Source organism: Dendrobates tinctorius, unplaced genomic scaffold, assembly GCF_039654945.1.
Source record: "Dendrobates tinctorius isolate UK_male_01 unplaced genomic scaffold, ASM3965494v1 ptg000046l, whole genome shotgun sequence".
NCBI lineage: Eukaryota > Metazoa > Chordata > Amphibia > Anura > Dendrobatidae > Dendrobates > Dendrobates tinctorius.
Genome location: NW_027361714.1, coordinates 21,652,985 through 21,672,825, shown reverse-complemented (window position 1 = coordinate 21,672,825; position 19,841 = coordinate 21,652,985).

The following is a 19,841-nucleotide window of genomic DNA, read 5'->3' as shown; positions in this document are numbered from 1 at the left end:
CGCGCTAAAAACGCATACAAACGCATAAAAACGCTGCGTTTTTTTCATGCATGCTCATAAAAATGCTTGAAAAAAACGCAGCAGTTGTATGCTTATGTATGCGTTTTTTCAATGCGTTTTTTTGCGGGAAAAACGCGCTGCAAAAAAAAGCAAGTGTGAAACTAGCCTTATCATATCATTTTTTGCAGGATGCAGCCGGGCCTCTTTTTGTTGGCTTGGTCTATTGGGGCATCTGTCACTGTGTGTTGCATATTATAGTGCTGGAGCAGCCCGCCTGAGAATACTATGGGCGTCATTAATAGGTTGCAAGACACACATTTGCATCACACCTACATGTGTGACTGGCGTCCTATGCAAGCCTTATCTATGTGCATTTTTTCTACTAGGCAGCCAACCCCTCCATGGTTTGGTAGGTGTGGGGTGGTTATTTTTATCAGTAGTTTGCACCTGAGCTGCTCCTTGCCTTTATTAGTGGAGGCCAGCTGCATCCTGCTATATGTGCATTTGTCATCAGACGGGGTTTTGGGAAGGCCATATCTTGTGGTATGAGTTTTTCTGCTTTTCTGGCTCAGGTTGTATGCGGTGCTTTGCTCCCCCTTACTTTGGGGCTATACTACACATTCTCTAAGTAGCAGAGTGTACCCTGGCCTTATTGCCATATTGTCTTTGCAGTATATGATTCGTTTTTACTCTGGCAGTGTGTATGTTATATGTTTTATATCTATAGCTGGATAGTCTGCGCAACACACTGTCCTTGTGGGGTTTTGGCAGGGGTTTAACCCTATTATGGTTTTTGTATTGATATGATTGCATTTTTGCAGTTTTAAATGTTTTTTGTTTTTTTAAATGTTTTTTATGTTTTCCTAGTATTTTTGTTATTACTATTTGGTGATCCCTGATATGTACATGCTCCCTTTTTCCTCTCCTTACAGGTTCATAGTTTTCAGCATATAACAGGTGATCCCGTGCAGTGGTGCCCTCCAGTTTTGCAATTTGAATAACCACAAGTGGATCGCAATTCCACCAGCAGCTGTTCCGGGCACATGTCAGCTGTTCAAAGCAGCTGACATGTGCCGGGAAAGATGTGGGCTCACCGCCGGAGCACGCATCAAAACTAGGGGCTAAGGTCTGAAACCTTGGTTAAAGTTGTTTTGAGCACACAAACCTCCAAGGGTGTCCATACTTTTTCATCGACCCATTTTCCTTTTTTGCAATTTTTTTTTAAATGTAAAAAAAAGACAATATATATTTTTTTTGCCTAAAATACAAAGTAAATATGTCTTTAACTTTAGGCATTTTAGAAATAATTTCATCTTCAACTTGCTCAACTATTCACTATAACAGTTATTTTGAACAGGCGTGCCCAAACTTTTACATGCCACACTTGAACTAATGGACTGGAACTGAAAGATCAGTGGATATGTGCAACCATTTCTCCTTGTACTTTCCATCTGGGTGTGGTGTTTGGTAAGTGTCTCACCAGGCAGATTGGTTTTGAGGAGATCCATTATCTTCCAAAAGATGGGACTCCACCTACCAACGACTTATTAGGACTTCAATGCTTCCCTATACAACCTTTCAAACATTCTGTCTTTGCAACAGAACACAATGTAGCCATGATCCTCATTGCCTTAGTCATAAATCATGCAAGAGTTCAAACAAGTTTTCCATTGGACTACAATACATACTCAGAATAAAACATTGGTCTAGAAAAGAAACAATAACAATATTTTATTATGGAAGAAATGTAAATGATTGGCATTGTAAAATTATAAAATAAATCAATATACACTATTTTGTGTAACCTGCGAAGCACCATGAACACTAAGTACTTGATGGGCAGTGTCAATGATTCGTGCTATGTACTGCATGATATTTTTGGAGCAGGACATTTCTATTAAAATGAACATAAGATATGAAGCTGAAAGGAGACTCCAGACATAATACCTAGACTCAAATTCCTCAAATCATATCTCTTAGTCAGAATTTGGGCAGTAGCAGATAGGCTACAGAAGATGTATCAATCTGCTATGATAATGGTATGTAATCCATAATCAATTTTCCATTGTCTAATGACCATTAAATAAATAACAGTTGTAGTCAGAAAATTACATATTTTATATACAGTACATTGTAAAAAAATAACAAAAAAACCAGTAAGGAATCAGAATACAGTTGAGAAAAGTATATTAAAGTGAAACTTTGCTTTTGGCAATAATTGGCTCCAGCACATCGTTTTTGAATATCTTCATGAAGTATGTTTGTCGTTTTTTTGAGCTTCTTTGTATAATGCTACCGGGAAAAAAGAAAATAATATATTTTGCTAGTACCTGAAAATGGAGATGAGCGGATCGATTGGTGGGTCTCCGATCCAGCATCTAGGTTAGTGACATTTGTGGCTAGACATGAGCCCCATGACTCTCTTACCTTCTAGCATCCCCGACACGCCTTTTGATTAGCCAGTGCTAGGCAACGTTATTGGTGCAACATGACACACAGATGATGTCGCGTCATCCCTGACAATTCATATGCCATGTCGGGGATGTCAGAAGTTAAGAGATCACCTCTACATGGAAGCTGGCCATAAGCTGGTTGGGTGCTGCAAATAGACCTTATGTTTTGGTCTGGCCTGCATACAGTAAATAATTTTTCTGCAACTGCAATCCCAAAACATACATTGAGTTTCAAGCTACTTTTTGGGTTGCAACTGTCATTCGACAAAAACAATTGAAAACAGATATATTACAATATTCCCTTAAGGTGGTTGAGCAAAATATCTTACACAAATGATGGATCACATATTCAATAAGCTATAATAGGATTTATGAGCACATATTCCAGAAGGCCCTCTGTAACTCCAATAAGTATTTTTATATAAATAATGCGTCATTAAATAACATCTTGTATTATTTCTTTAAGGACCAGTTTGACAAATATATATATTTTACGATGCCTTTGAAAAGTGCTTTTTAAGTTTGCTAGAAAGTTTAAGAATTTATCCCAGCTAGTTCCCCCTTAATCAGTTCGTCACCAGTAAATGTATGTCAATGAATGATCAGTAGAGTTGAGCGATACCGTCCGATACTTCAAAGTATCGGATCGGAATGGATCGGCCGATCTTAAAAAAAAAAGTATCGGTATCGCCGATTCCGATACCGGAAGTCCCATTCAAGTCTATGGGACTTCCGGTATCGGAATAAGAAAAATCCTGTTTTTCCCTTGTACAGCCTCTCTGGGGTCTGTACGGGCCTTTCGGGGGGCTGTGCCGGCCTGCCAGGGGGTCTGTGCAGGCTCCGGTGGTCTGTGCCGGCCTGCCGGGGGGCTGTGCAGGCTCCGGTGGGCTGTGCCGGCCTGCCGGGGGGCTGTGCCGGCCTGCCGGGGGGCTGTGCCGGCTCCGGGGGGCTGTGCCGGCCTGCCGGGGGGCTGTGCCGGCCTGCCGGGGGGCTGTGCAGGCTCCGGGGGGCTGTGCAGGCCTGCCGGGCGGCTGTGCCGGCCTGCCGGGGGGCTGTGCAGGCTTCGGGGGTCTGCGCAGGCATCGTCCGATGGGACTACAAGTCCCATCGGGCGATGCCTGCTACCATGACAGTGATTGACACATTAGCCAATGATGGGACAGTAGTAGTCCCATCATCCGGCTAATGAGTTGAATGAAAAAAAAAAAAAAAAAAATTACATGCTACATACATGCTACATACATACAACATGCATACTACATACATGCTACATTCATACTACATACTACATACATGCTACATTCATACTACATATATACTACATGCAACATACATACTACATATATACTACATGCATGCAACATGCATACTACATATATACTACATGCAACATACATACTACATATATACTACATGCATGCAACATGCATACTACATATATACTACATGCATGCAACATGCATACTACATATATACTACATGCATGCAACATGCATACTACATATATACTACATGCTACATACATACTACATATATACTACATACATACTGCATGCTACATACATACTACATGCTACATACATACCACATACATACTACATACTACATACATACTACATGCATGCTACATGCATGCTACATACATACTACATGCTACATACATACTACATATATACTACATGCATGCTACATACATACTACATGCTACATACATACTACATATATACTACATGCATGCTACATACATACTACATGCTACATATATACTACATATATACTACATACATGCTACATACATACTACATGCTACATACGTACCACATACATACTACATACATACTACATGCTACATACATACTACATATATACTACATGCATGCTACATACATACTGCATGCTACATGCACATGCATGCTACATACATACTACATACATACTACATGCTACATACATACCACATATATACTACATACATACTACATACAATACATTCATACAATACATACATGGGAATTTCCCACGCAGCAATGGCATAAAGTGAGACTAGGGACTTTTTTTTTTTTAAGTGGCGGAGGAATACAGTGCGGAAGGATACCTACCTTCCGTCATTGGATTCCTGCAGCCCGTAGAGAACGGCAGCAACAGCTGATGCTGCAGTTCTCTACCCAAGATCGTCGTGGGACACACTCGTGGACTGCTTCGGATCGTGGGTGAGTATTTTTGTGGTTTGTTATGTTAATATTTATTCCGTAAAAGACAATGGCTTCGGGGAACAATGTGACAAGTATTGGTAAGTATGTTACTCTATGTTATATGTACTGTATGTCTATGTATGTATTGTATGAATGTATTGTATGTAGTATGTATGTAGTATATATGTGGTATGTATGTAGCATGTAGTATGTATGTAGTATGTATGTAGCATGCATGTAGCATGCAGTATGTATGTAGCATGCATGTAGTATATATGTAGTATGTATGTAGCATGTAGTATGTATGTAGTATGTATGTGGTATGTATGTAGCATGTAGCATGCATGTAGCATGCATGTAGTATGTATGTAGTATATATGTAGTATGTATGTAGCATGTAGTATGTATGTAGCATGCATGTAGTATGTATGTAGCATGTAGTATGTATGTAGCATGCATGTAGTATATATGTAGTATGTATGTAGCATGTAGTATGTATGTAGCATGCATGTAGTATATATGTAGGATACATGTAGCATGTAGTATGTATGTAGCATGCATGTAGTATGTATGTAGTATGTATGTAGTATGTACACTCACTGGCCACTTTATTAGGTACACCTGTCCAACTGTGTGTTAAGACTTAATTTCTAATCAGCCAATCACATGGCGGCAACTCAGTGCATTTAGGCATGTAGACATGGTCAAGACAATCTCCTGCAGTTCAAACCGAGCATCAGTATGGGGAAGAAAGGTGATTTGAGTGCCTTTGAACGTGGCATGATTGTTGGTGCCAGAAGGGCTGGTCTGAGTATTTCAGAAACTGCTGATCTACTGGGATTTTCACGCACAACCATCTCTAGGGTTTACAGAGAATGGTCCGAAAAAGAAAAAAAATCCAGTGAGCGGCAGTTCTGTGGGCGGAAATGCCTTGTTGATGCCAGAGGTCAGAGGAGAATGGGCATACTGGTTCGAGCTGATAGAAAGGCAACAGTGACTCAAATTGCCACCCGTTACAACCAAGGTAGGCAGAAGAGCATCTCTGAACGCACAGTGCGTCGAACTTTGAGGCAGATGGGCTACAGCAGCAGAAGACCACACTGGGTACCACTCCTCTCAGCTAAGAACAGGAAACTGAGGCTACAATTTGCACAAGCTCATCGAAATTGGACAGTAGAAGATTGGAAAAACGTTGCCTGGTCTGATGAGTCTCGATTTCTGCTGCGACATTCGGATGGTAGGGTCAGAATTTGTCGTAAACAACATGAAAGCATGGATCCATCCAGCCTTGTATCAACGGTTCAGGCTGGTGGTGGTGGTGTCATGGTGTGGGGAATTTTTTCTTGGCACTCTTTGGGCCCCTTGGTACCAATTGAGCATCGTTGCAACGCCACAGCCTACCTGAGTATTGTTGCTGACCATGTCCATCCCTTTATGACCACAATGTACCCAACATTTGATGGCTACTTTCAGCAGGATAATGCGCCATGTCATAAAGCTCGAATCATCTCAGATTGGTTTCTTGACCATGACAATGAGTTCACTGTACTCAAATGGCCTCCTCAGTCACCAGATCTCAATCCAATAGAGCATCTTTGGGATGTGGTGGAATGGGAGATTCGCATCAGGGATGTGCAGCCGACAAATCTGCGCCAACTGTGTGATGCCATCATGTCAATATGGTCCAAAATCTCTGAGGAATGCTTCCAGCACCTTGTTGAATCTCTGCCACGAAGAATTGAGGCAGTTCTGAAGGCAAAAGGGGGTCCAACCCGTTACTAGCATGGTGTACCTAATAAAGTGGCCAGTGAGTGTATGTGGTATGTATGTAGCATGTAGTATGTATGTAGTATGCATGTAGTATATATGTAGTATGTATGTAGCATGTAGTATGTATGTAGCATGCATGTAGTATATATGTAGTATGTATGTATGTAGTATGTATGTAGTATATATGTAGCATGTAGTATGTATGTAGCATGCATGTAGTATATATGTGTTATGTATGTAGTATGTATGTATATATGTGGTATGTATGTGGTATGTATGTAGTATGTATGTGGTATGTATGTAGTATGTATGTAGCATGTAGTATGTATGTAGCATGCATGTAGTATGTATGTAGTATTTTTTTTTAACATTTAACACATTAGCCGGATGATGGGACTACTACTGTCCCATCATTGGCTAATGTGTCAATCACTGTCATGGTAGCAGGCATCGCCAGATGGGACTTGTAGTCCCATTGGACGATGCTTGCACAGACCCCCGGACATCAGCACATCCCCCCGGCAGGCCGGTACAGACCCCCACAGGGTGCACAGACCACCGGCAGGCCGGCACAGCCCCCCGGCAGGCCGGTACAGACCCCCACAGGGTGCACAGACCACCGGCAGGCCGGCACAGCCCCCCGGCAGGCCGGTACAGACCCCGGGCAGTCCACACAGCCCCCCGGCAGGCCGGCAGAGACCCCCGGAAGGCCCAAAATGACGGCGCATCATGATGCGCACACACCGCGCATCATGATGACGTCAGGCTGTCAATCAACTTTGAACTTCCGATTCCGATGCCGACTTCCGATATTGAAAAAATATCGGAAGTCGGTATCGGAATTCCGATACAGCAAGTATCGGCCGATACCCGATACTTGCGGTATCGGAATGCTCAACACTAATGATCAGGCAATCCATCTGCGCACATACACACGTGGTCAAAATTGTTGGTACCCCTTGTTTATTGACAGAAAAACCCACAATGGTGACATAAATAACTTGAATCTGACAAAACTAATACCAAATCAAAAATCCATGGAAATGAAAAAATGAAAGTCAGACATTGCTTTTGAACCATGCTTCAGCAGAATTTAAAAAAAAATAAAACTCATGAAATAGGCCTGGACAGAAATGATGGTGCCCTTAACTCAATGTTTTGCTGCACAACCTTTTGAAGCATTCACTGCAATCAAATGATTCCTGTAATTGTCAGTGAAACTTCTGCCCCTCTCGACAGGTATTTTGGCCCACTCCTCAAGAGCAAACTGCTCCAGTTGTCTGGTGTTCGAAGGTTGCCTTTTCCAGATGGCATGTTTCAGCTCTTTCCAAAGATGCTCAATAGGATTTAGGTCAGGGCTCATAAAAGGCCACTTCAGAATAGTCCAATGTTTTCCTCTTAGCCATTCTTGGATGTTTTTAGCTGTGTGTTTTGGGTCATTATCCTGTTGCAAGACCCGTGACCTGCGACCAAGCTTTCTGACACTGGGCAGCAGATTTCCCTCTAGAATCCCTTGATTGTCTTGAGATTTCATTGTACCCTGCACAGATTCTAGACACCCTGTGCCAGATGCAGCAAAGCAGCCCCAGAACATAACAGAGCCTCCTCCATGTTTCACAGTAGGGACAGTGTTCTTTTATTGATATGCTTAATTTTTCCGTCTGTGAACATAGAACTGATGTGCCTTTCCAAAAAGTTCCATTTTTGTCTCATCTTGTCAACATGTAGTTTAGCAAATTACAGTCTAGCTTTTTTATGATTTTATTTTCAACAATGGTGTAATTCTTGGTTGTCTCCCATAAAGTCCACTTTGGCTCATACATCGGTGGATGGTGCTATATGACACTGATGTTCTTTGAACTTGAAGTTCATAGTTAATCTGTTTAGATATTTTTCTGTTCTCTTTTCTTACCTTCGTATTATCCGCCTCTTTGATTTGTCATCAATTTTCCTCCTGCGGCCACATCCAGGGAAATGCAACTGTAGTCACAGGAACATCAAGCTGCTGGGAGATGGTCTTATAACTTTCACCTTTAACATGTTAGTCTATAATTTTCTTTCTAATCACCTGAGACAACTCTTTCCTTCACTTTCTCTGGTACATGTTGAGTGTGATACACACCATGTCACTAAACAGCACAGTGAGTATTTGTAGCCCTCTTTACAGGCTCACTCACTGATTCCAACATTGTAGACACCTGTGATGCTAATTAGTGGACACACCTTGATTTAACATGTCCCTTTTGTCACATTACTTTCAGGGGTACCATCGTTTCTGTTCAGGCCTATTTCATGAGTTTCAATTTTAAAACATTTTGTGGAAGCATGGTTGAAAAGCAATGTCTGACTTTCATTTGTTCATTTTTATAGATTTTTTATTTATTATTACTTTTGTCAGATTCAAGGTATTTCTGTGACCATTGTGGGTTTTTCTGTCATTAAATAAGGGGTAACAACAATTTTGACTACGTGTGTAAGTCATTGTTTTATATGGAAGATGATATTTTCAGTTGTTGGGTACAGATATTTATGGTATGGTGGGCCTGTAATTACCATAGATTAATTCCCTGGTCTTTAAAGGGAACCTGTCATGTAAAAAAAAAACTCTATTAACCTACAGATAAGGCGTTAATCTGAAGGTTAATAGCGTTCTGAAGCTGCCCAGCTTATGCACTGAAAGTCAAGCTGCCGTGAGGTAATTAAAGGCCCCGTCACACACAGCGAACTCGCTAGCGAGATTGCTGACTTTGTGACACCACAGCGATTTCGCCAGCGAGATCGCTTTTTGTGACGGGATCAGCAACCAGCCCCCCTTCCGGGTATCGCTGATCGCGCTCGATCGGCCTGGGCCATTTTTTGATCGTTGGTCTCCTGTTGGCCAGCACGCATCGCTGCGTGTGGCAGCGAGAGACCAGCGATCAGCGACGCTGGTTTCTAATGTAACCATCGGGTATCCAGGAGCCGCGTCTCTTGGATACCCGCTGTTTACCTTGGAAACCGGCGTACATGCTGGTTTCCAAGGTAAACAGTGGGTATCCAGGAGCCGTGCGGCTCTTAGATACCCGATGTTTACCTTGGAAACCAGCGTGTATGTTGGTTTCCAAGGTAAACAGCGAGCATCCAAGAGCCGCGGCTCCTTGATACCTGATGTTTACATTAGAAACCAGCTTGCTCACTGGTCCTGATCGCTGGAGGGGCTGTCTAACGATGTCCCAGTGATCCCATCCATATTGGATCGTTGGTGGGATCGCTGGGACATCGTTGTGTGTAACGGGGCCTTAACTTTAATCCTTCTGGCAGCCTTGAGCTTTCAGTTATAGAGGTGTGGCCGGTGCAGCTTCAGTGACCACTCAGTACACAGTGAACCACCTCTGTAACCACACCCCGGCAATGATGCAGTGACTGACAGCTGTAGTTTGATTTGAATAAGGGCTCAGTTTGAGTCAGAAATGAGTAATCAAACTACTTGAATCTACCTGGAGTGTGGAGCATTTCATCCCTTACAGTAGCGCAGTCATCTTCAAATGCCTATTTTTTAATCTATATCCATTAAGTCCAAGTGGGCATTACCAGAAAGTTTTCACTGTATGATGTTGACTAATCACAAGCATGCAGCAACACTCATGGGTAGAGATAAGTGGACTCGTGGAAGTTTCGGGTTCTGATATCTGACCGAACTTTAGTAAAAAGTATGCTTCGGGTACCAGAACTGCTCTTTCTCACCTCCTTCTTCCCTTTCTCACTCTCCACTCTTTGGACTCCTGAACTGTATAACGGAATTTCTGGAGAAGTCTGTGTTTGGCATGAACCCTGAACTTTACAGTTTGGGTGCGCTCATCTCTACTAATGGGAAAGAAGAACATACCCTTACAATAGCTTAGAGCAGGTTACTCCTGTGTGAGGCATGTAATGACAGAGAGCCTGATCTCATTGCAGAGCGATTACAAGTTGCTGTGAGCTCAGCTGACATAAGTGATTACTGACACCTTTAATCTTTCAGCACCTGGAAGTCTCTGTGGGGGAAGGGGCAGTACAGCCTAATTTACATGTCACATGACCACCCTCTTCTATCAGCTCTCCTCCTGTCACAGTATTGTCACCTCTGCTGTATTGCCTCTCTCAAGATTTGCTGTCAAATATATTGTTAATCACACATATTTGTTGGGTGTCATTTGATTGATCTCTCTGTAGAGTCATAAGCTGAGCACAACCAGCATAAGTGCATAAATCGCAAGCGACCCAGATTTAGAGGGACTGTCCTGATTTGAAGGCTCAGTTCCACTAGGTCAGTGCTTTGATCCGACTTCTTCTCCCTTTCCTCACCGGCTATGTAGCTCCTCCTCCATATCACTGCTCATACATACATTTTTATATAATAAGCAATTCTCTTCTCATGTATCTCCAAGAATTTTTAACCTCCATGTTCACAGGCAGCAGCTTAATCTATGAGCCACAGCCCACAATGGAACATGGGAGAATTTGGTAAACTTGATCTGTATAGCAGACTGTGATCCCAATAGCAGATTGAACAGGTATATATAGATACATTGTACATTGCAGTGTATCTCTATGTCCCTATTTACTGTGATGAGAAAATAACGCAAAAAAAGCGTGATTGATTTTTTATCTATTAAACCCATTAGAAATGTAATTAAAATGCAATGCTGAGGCCATGTCCACACATAATGTAAATGCTGTGATTTTCTGCTGCTTTTGTTCTGCAGGTGTTTGCACCAAATAACGCTATAACAGTTTTCTCTGATTGATGGGTGTTTGCGGCATTTCTTTTATGCGCTTTCCCAATTGTTCGATTTTGGTGCAGATGTGAATCTGCATTTTTAATACTTTTTAATAATACATAAAAAAACTGTGATTCTGCTCTTCAAAATGCAATGGTGGTTTTTTTTACATATGTTTTTTCAGGCTCCCTATAGAAGCCTATAGAGAAAAAACAGCACCCTAACTGCATAGGAAGGAGTTCTCATGAAATCACATCCACTTTACTTAGATATTTAGGCCATGTTCACATGTGGCGCAAGTGCTGTGCCTTTTAAGCTGTATTATTTGGGCAGAATGTTTGCTATGTTTAAGTGTCCAAGCAAATTGAATATAACTAGTTTCTATGTGCAGCCTAAAAACCCGCATGTAAAAAACTGCACCTACTTTTTGAAGTGCAGAATTAAACCTTTTCTGTACTATAATAAAACACTTAGAAAAGCGGCTTCACATCTGCGGCACAAACGCATCAAATAAGGGGTAAAGTCATAAACAATGCAGCAAAAACGCAATAATCAGAGAATTGCGTGGTTGTTCTGGATGTTATGACTATGAATGAATGAACAAAAAATTAATCCACAGGTCCCAACTGGAGATGAGCAGGACGCACAGATTACGTCTTGCCAGGCCTTGCTAATCTAAAGATGCATTAGGAACGTTGGACGACAAGAGCTCCATCCGCCTGACTCCCCTGGTCTGGATGTTGGACCGGAGTTCCATGAATCAATCTGCTCATCTGTAGTCCCAAAAGTCAACTTTATTAGCTCAGCTTACATGGGCTAGCCTGGTTAAATGGGATCAATTTTAGACTCTATACATATACTAGTACTTGACAGACCTGGCTCACCACCGCCTTTTTCTTTACTTGGTCTATACTCTTTTTAAATCCTCACACATTTATCATTTTTGCATGGTTCATGATTTTAAATATGTTTAATAAAAATATAACTGATTTTACTTAGCTTTGTGAGTGGCCTAATGAATACTTTGTATTTATATGTAGGTTGTTATATAGTGGTAACCCACTTCTTATAATTTTCTAATTAAGCATTATTGATATGTCTCTAACCGTAATTAAGGGTATATGTTTTTTGAATATTTGCATGTGTATTTTGGCAAAGTACTATTATATTTTAATAATGTACAGAGGTCGGAAAAAGGGGTATATGCATTAGAGAGAAGGGCACAAACAGAAACATCACTACTATAATATATTTTATTTTTGAAGAAACTGTTACTGTAGGGTGAACAAAAGGAAGGTATTATTACTGTGTAGGGTACTTCCCTTTTTTTCTTCATCCAATGCAGTGTAGAATTGGGGGAAAAAGTTGGAAGGATGCTGTAAAAGCGGTCTGTCATGCTTACAATATCCATGTTACATTCCGCAGAGATGAGTTGTAGCTGGAAAAAGGCATGATATGTGTCGGATGAAGAAGAGAATTAATTACCACAATTGAAGACGTCACTGGTGAGTTACTGGCTATACTTGTACTGTAGACATTTATGCTACCTACAGATCTCACTGTAGTTATATTATCACTGGTGGCAATATTAGTACTAGCACAGTAGCTTTTGTCAATAATAAGTGCAGTGTTACAGTTTGGTCACCACTTTATATTCTGATGTTGCAGTATTTATCCCTTTCATGTGGTCTTTTTGGTATATTTTTCTCAGTATAGTGGGTTTTGTTTAGTTACAGGATGGAGGCTATATTCATATGATGGGTATAAATATGTTTGTGTATATATATATATATATATATATATATATACACTGCGCAAAAAAATAAAGGGAACACTTAACAGAATATAACTCCAAGTAAATCAAACTTTTGTGAAATCAAACTGCCCACTTAGGAAGCAACACTGACTGACATTCAATTTCACATGCTGTTGCGCAAATGGAATAGACAATAGATGGTCTCCTGGTCTTCTAGCCTATCTCCTGGTAGCGCCTACAGCCTCTAGACACTACGCTGACAGACACAGCAAACCTTTTTGCCACAGCTCACATTGATGTGCCATCCTGGAAGAGCTGCACTACCTGAGCCACTTGTGTGGGTTGTAGAGTCCATCTCATGCTACCACGAGGGTGAAAGCACAACCAACAATCAAAAGTGACCAAAACATCAGCCAGAAAGCATTGGTACTGAGATGTGGTCTGTGGTCCCCACCTGCAGAACCACTCCTTTATTGAGGGTGTCTTCATAATTGCCAATAATTTCCATCTGTTGTCTATTCCATTTGCACACAGCATGCAAAATTGATTGTCCTATGTGGACAGTTTGATTTCACAGAAGTTTGATTTACTTGAAGTTATATTCTGTTGTTTAAATGTTCCCTTTATTTTTTGAGCATTGTGTGTATATATATATATATATATATATATATATATATATATATATACTGTATTCATATATATTTATACAGACATACAGTATATACAGTCCTGTGCAAAGGTGTGGTGTGAAATAAATGCTGCAAAGTAACAGTGTTTTTAAAACTAGAAATATTAATATTTTAATATTAATCATTTTTATCTATTAATATGTGGAGTGAGTTAACAGAACAGACATTTAAAACCAATCAACATTTAGTGCAACCAAAAATCTTAAGCTTTCAAAACTCAAAAAATCATACGTTCTTCTTGGTACTCCTGCACAAAGTTTTTGAAGGAACTCAGCAGAGAGGTTGTTCCAGACACCTTGGAGAACTAACCACACATCTTCTGAGGATGTAGACTTATGCAAATCCTTCTGTCTCTTCATATAGTCCCAAAAAGATACAATGATTTTGAGATTGGGGCTTTATGTGGGACCATATTATCCCTTCCAGGACTCTTTGTTCTGCTTTACATTAAAGAAGGTTCTGCTGAAAAATAAAATTGGAGCCAATCAGATGCTTCCCAAATGGTACTGTATGATGTATATCTACCTGTACTTCTCAGAATTGAAGACACCATTAATTCTGACCAAATGCCCCATTCCATTTGTTGAAATGCAGACCCAAATTTGCAAGGAACATCCACTGTGCATCATTGAGGCCTGCAGACACTCATTACAGCTCCACATTACAGCCCTTTAATGAACAAACTGCACCTGACCAGAGCACATGATGCCATTTTTCTGCATGTGATGGTGTGATATGTTATGTGGGTATCATTTTGTGTCTGTCTATATTTTACAGATTTCCATAGTGTTCTCTTGTTGCCCTGTATCATGCCGTGTATTCCCCATGTTGTCTAGAGTCTCAATTACCTTCCAAAAGTCTGATAATTGAATTAGCTCACTTACTCTCTGCAGCCTGACTGTATCTATGCCTCTTGATGAACTCCCTGTAGTGCCTTAATCCCCAAGGCACCTTTGTCAGGTCTGGGAGGCCTGAAAACCTCCCCAACCTGTCTGACTACCCGTGGACATAAGGAGGGGGCTGGGGAGGACAGGATCTGTTCAAGTCAGACCCTGTGTAGTGATGATCATGTGAAGACAGCATGTCAGAGAGAAGTGGAAGCATATGGACCCATTTTATCCTCTGTCTGCTGGATTATTGGACTCTCACTCCTTGGACATTCATCCTGTTACTGAACTGCATTCATGTTCTGGACTATTGTATCCTCAGTGTGGTGGATTGTTTATAGACCTTTTAGTTTTGCCTATAATAAAGATCTTGGCATTGTTCACACTTCCCTCCCTCTGTTGATTGTGTGGTATGGGAGAAGGACCCCGTGACACTGCACAACAGTTTCTATGTTTTAATGGTTAATTGAGTCACTTGACTTGACTAAAGGTGTGGCTTTTTGGCAAAAATTCTTCCATGAGGACCCCTTCTGAGAAATATTTTGCAAACAGTAGATGGGTGCAGAGGAGTCCCAGTGGTTCCTAACAGTTCTGAGATTATGGCACTGCTGGAAACCTTCTGATTTTGAAGGAAAGTAAGCATGATGTGTTTTCATTAGCTGCACTAAATTTCCTTGGCTGACTATCACATCTTTCGTCCTCAACATTATCCACTTCTTGATTTTTCTTCAAAAGAGCTTCAACAACACATCTTGAACTTCAGTCCACTTCAAAATGTTTGACTGAGAGAGACCTTGCTGATTCATATATATTCATATACTACATTGTGTTTTATTGCTGTGATCAGTCTTGCCATGGTATATGACTTGCAACCTGAAAGAAAAGGAGTCCTGGACGTGATAATATGGTCCCCACAAAGTTTTGATCATGTTTGTCTAAGAATACATGAAGAAACAGATTAATTTGCATAAGCCTACATGAACACAAGATGTCTGGGTAATTCTCTAGAATGTTTGGAACAATCTCCTCCCCGAGTTCATTCAAAAACGTTGTGTAAGCATAGCAAGAAGCATTGATGCTTTGATGATATTTTGAATAGTAGTCACACTAAACATTGATTGATTTAGATTTATCTTCTGTTCATTCAGTTTGCATTATGCTAATTGATAAAAAGAAACTAACACTTCTATTTTTGGAAACCTTCTTACTTTTTAGCATTTTTCTGCACTGACCTAAAACATTTGCAAAATGCTGTATATACAGTGGCATGTAAAAGTTTGGGCACCCCTTGTGAAAATTATGGATATTATGAACAGTTAAGCAAGTTGAATATGAAATTATCTCTAAAAGGCCTAAAGTTAAAAATGAAAATTTCCTTTACATTATAGGAGAACAATATTTCCTTTTTTTCATTTTAAAAATTATAAAAAGGAAAACGGGCTGATACAAATGTTTGGGCACCTTTGGAGATTTGTGTGCTCTGTAAGGCAGTGACCCCTGTTACAGCTAGGGGGCACTATATGTGCTCCTCAGGATGTGCATGCAGGCGTTTCCTTGATTGTGATGATGAAACAGTGAACGGCATGACTGTAAATGGCCGGTATGTGTTGCAGAGGTCCTCTGTGCTGTAAACCCAAAAATGATGTTGTGCTGGGACTTGTAGTTCCATGAGTTTATTTGCCTATAAGGGGGGCTTATAGGGCTAGTCGGAGAGATGGGTGGGATCGGCTAGCCACACATACACCGCCCACATATGGGGGTGGTTTTGGATATATAATGTGACTGAGTTCTGGTTACATTGTGGATTGTGTGAACCTGGGTGGTCAGAGTGCAAGGTCCTGGAAGGCCTGTGTTTTGGAAGCTGCTAACTTCTTGAAGAGCACATGGTGAGGCCTTGGACCTGGAGGCCTGTGTGTTGGACGGTCCCAGGGGGAGGATGGATGTCCTGAATAGCACCTGGAGAGGCCATGTGTGAGCAGAGTCTGTGACAGCCCTGCGTTGGAGAGCTACCGACCTTCTGAGGGTCTGGACTGTCTAGAGTGCCTTGGTCGCAAGGACAGAGGTCGCAGTAAGGCAGCTTCCCTGGAAGAGAGGACTGAAAGGAAGTCAGCCGGTGGAGCAGGAGCTCCGTTAAGGTACCTCCACAGACTTATTATGTGCTTATTATGTTTCATGAACTAATGAACTGTTTGGTGTGCAGTCGCCCACGGTCACTGGACAGTGAGGTCCGGCATGTTTAGGGACCGTGAGTTAAAGCCATATCTTGTAAAGTTCTCTGGACTATGTGATGTATAACATATCCCACAATGGTTTATGATGGCATAATAAACTGCGTGGACTGTTTAAGTAAGAAAGCGTCCTTGTGTGCTTCAAACTGGTTGCCAAGTGAGTGTCCCCCAACACAAACTGTAAGCGCTGCACTACAGCTCAGATAACTTTGACCAAGGTTTCAGACCTTAATTAGCCTGTTAGGGCTATGGCTTGATCGCTGTCAGGTGATGCAAATTTCCCAGCTTTATTAAAACCCAGCCTCCTCTAAGCTTGTGCCAAAAACAGCATTCATGGGTTATTCTAAGCAGCTGCCTAGCACTCTGATAATTAAAATAAAAATGGCAGAGACACACAAAGCAGGAAAAGGCTGTAAGCATTTTCAAGTTGCCCTTTCCGCAGATCAAAATGTAATTAAGAAATTGCACTTAATATTAACAATGGAGGTTAAGATGAGGTCTGGAAGATCAATCAAAATTTCAGTGAGAGCTGCTTGTAGGATTGCTAGAAAGGCAAATTGGATCCCCTGCTTGATTGAAAAAGGCTTTCAAAAGATTTAGCAGACTCTGGAGTTGTGGAACATTATTCTGCTGTTTAGAGGCACCGGCACAAATATAGCCTTCACGAAAGAGTCATTGGAAGAAAACCTCTCCTGCATCCTCACCATAAAATTCAGCCTCAGAAGTATGCAAAAGAACATCTAAACATGCCTATTGAATTTTGCAAATAAGTCCTGTGGACGGATGAGGCTAAAATAGAATTCTTTCGCCACAATGATCAAAAAGGTATGTGTGGAGGAAAAGTGCAGAGAATTTCAGGAAAAAAATCTCAACAACCATTAGGCATGGGGGTGGATCAATCATGCTTTGGGGTTATGTTGAAGCCAATTGCATTGGGAACATTTCACAGGTAGAGGGAAGAATGGAGTCAATAAAATTTCAACAAATTCTTGATGCAAGTATAACACCATATGTAAAAAAGCTGAAGTTGAAAAGAGGATGGAGTCTACAAATGGATAATGATCCTAAACACATGTCAAAATCCACAATAGGCTACCTCAAAATGTGAAGGTTTTACAATGGCACTTACAGTCCCCTGATTTGAACATCACGGAAAATCTGTGACTAGACTTTAAAATAGCAGTGTATGCAAGACGACTCAGGAATCTCACAGAGCTGGAAGAATTTTCCAAACAAGAATGGATGAAAATTCATCAAACAAGAATTGAAAGACGCTTGTCTGGCTACAAAAATAGTTTACAGGCTATGATATTTCCAAAAGGGGGTACTACGAGGTACTAGCCATACAAGATGCCAAAACTTTTGCATTGGCCCATTTCCTTTTTGTAACTTTGAACCCCAACATCACCTTGGGATTTTCTGTTTCTGTGTTTTTGTTTTTTTGCTGGCCTTTTTTCCAGAGCCATAACTTTTTTATTTTTCCATCACTATGACTGTGCAAGGGCTTGTTTTTTGCTGGACGAGTTGTTGTTTTGAACGACACAATTGGTTTCACCATATACTGTACTGAGAAATATTGAAAAAAATTCCACGTGTGGTGAAATTGCTAATAAAGTGCAATTCCACAATTTGTTTTTTTTACCATGTTCGTTATATGTGAAAATTAACGTGCCATTATGATTCTCCAGGTTACTATGAACTTGCAGATGCCAAACATGTGTAGGTTCTTTTACATTTCAGTGTTAAAAAAAAAAAAAAAAAATGGCGCCATTTTCCGAGACTCTTAGAAATTTTTTTGGGATCTGGGGCTTGTGAGGGGTTATTGTAATTTATGTTAACAGCCATGGCTGGATCACTATTCCACTCGCACCTGTTAGGAGCACAATGTATCGTAATGTAAGCCAAACCACTTCTCTTTTTTTCTGCCACAGCTGATGCATAGACAGAGAGGGAGGCTGGCTCAGCTAATAAAATGATACTGAGAGTCCATCAGAGCTCACATATAGAAAAGGTGAGAGAGAACCTTACAATGCTGAACAAACAGACATGCACACTGTGTGTGACATCACAATTGTGGAGATTAGTATGTGAGGAACAGACTGTTGGTTAATACTGGTTGCACATGTCTTTTCAGGGTAGTTGAAGCTTTGCAGTACTTGAAAAACATGGCAGAATTGAGTTTGCAGCAAGCAGATTTGAATTTCAAAAGTTTTACTCATCTCCAGCATCTATGTATAATATTTCCAAGATGGATAACCCATTTTTAACTATACTTTTTTTTATTAACATATTGTTGTAGATTCTGAGAATTACATGTATCTGTCTTTCTGTGACAGAAAATAGATAAAGCATTGATAAAGTTTTCAGCCCACACTACCCTAGGTACTGGCATGCAACTTCTATGTCATAATTATGGCCCTGCTGATACTAGTGCTATATCTTACTATACCCACTGGAGATCTGGAGTTTTTCTCCAGTTGCCCCAGATATCGTTGAGATCCAACATCTGGTGCCCCCACTGATCAGCTGTTATTTGCTCCGGTCGCAGCAGGATATAAAAACATGAAACAGAGCTGCAGTGCACAGGTGTAGCAGAACAGCCCCGGAACAGTGAGGGTGCTGGATATTGATGCGCAACCATGTCCTATTGATGACCCATCTTATAGTTCTAGGTCTTCAATATGACGCTACTGGAGAACTTCTCTAGTTATTGGTGATGGTTTGGTTCTAGTAGAAATGATCAAGATGTTTGATTTCTCACACTGCAGATTTTGTTTCAGACACTTCTGCAACTAAAATCATCTCCCTTTATCTGAAAAGGAAAGTATAATATGTCCAGGACACAGGCAACAAATATCATTGATTCCAAATGTGCAGCTGCACAGGAGGCCAAGAGGTAAGGGGGCCCATTTACACCTGCATGTCAGGTGGAATTGTGCATTAAGATGAATGATTGGACTGCACAGGGCCCATAGACTGTTCTAGCACAGGTGCCCTATTCTGTCTGTCTTCATCAGTGCAGGACAATTGTAGAACTTTCTGCAAGAAATCCTACAGCATGCATGCAATGTGTGAACTTAATTGCAATTTGTAACTGGATTGATGATGCCCAAACCACAGGCACAAT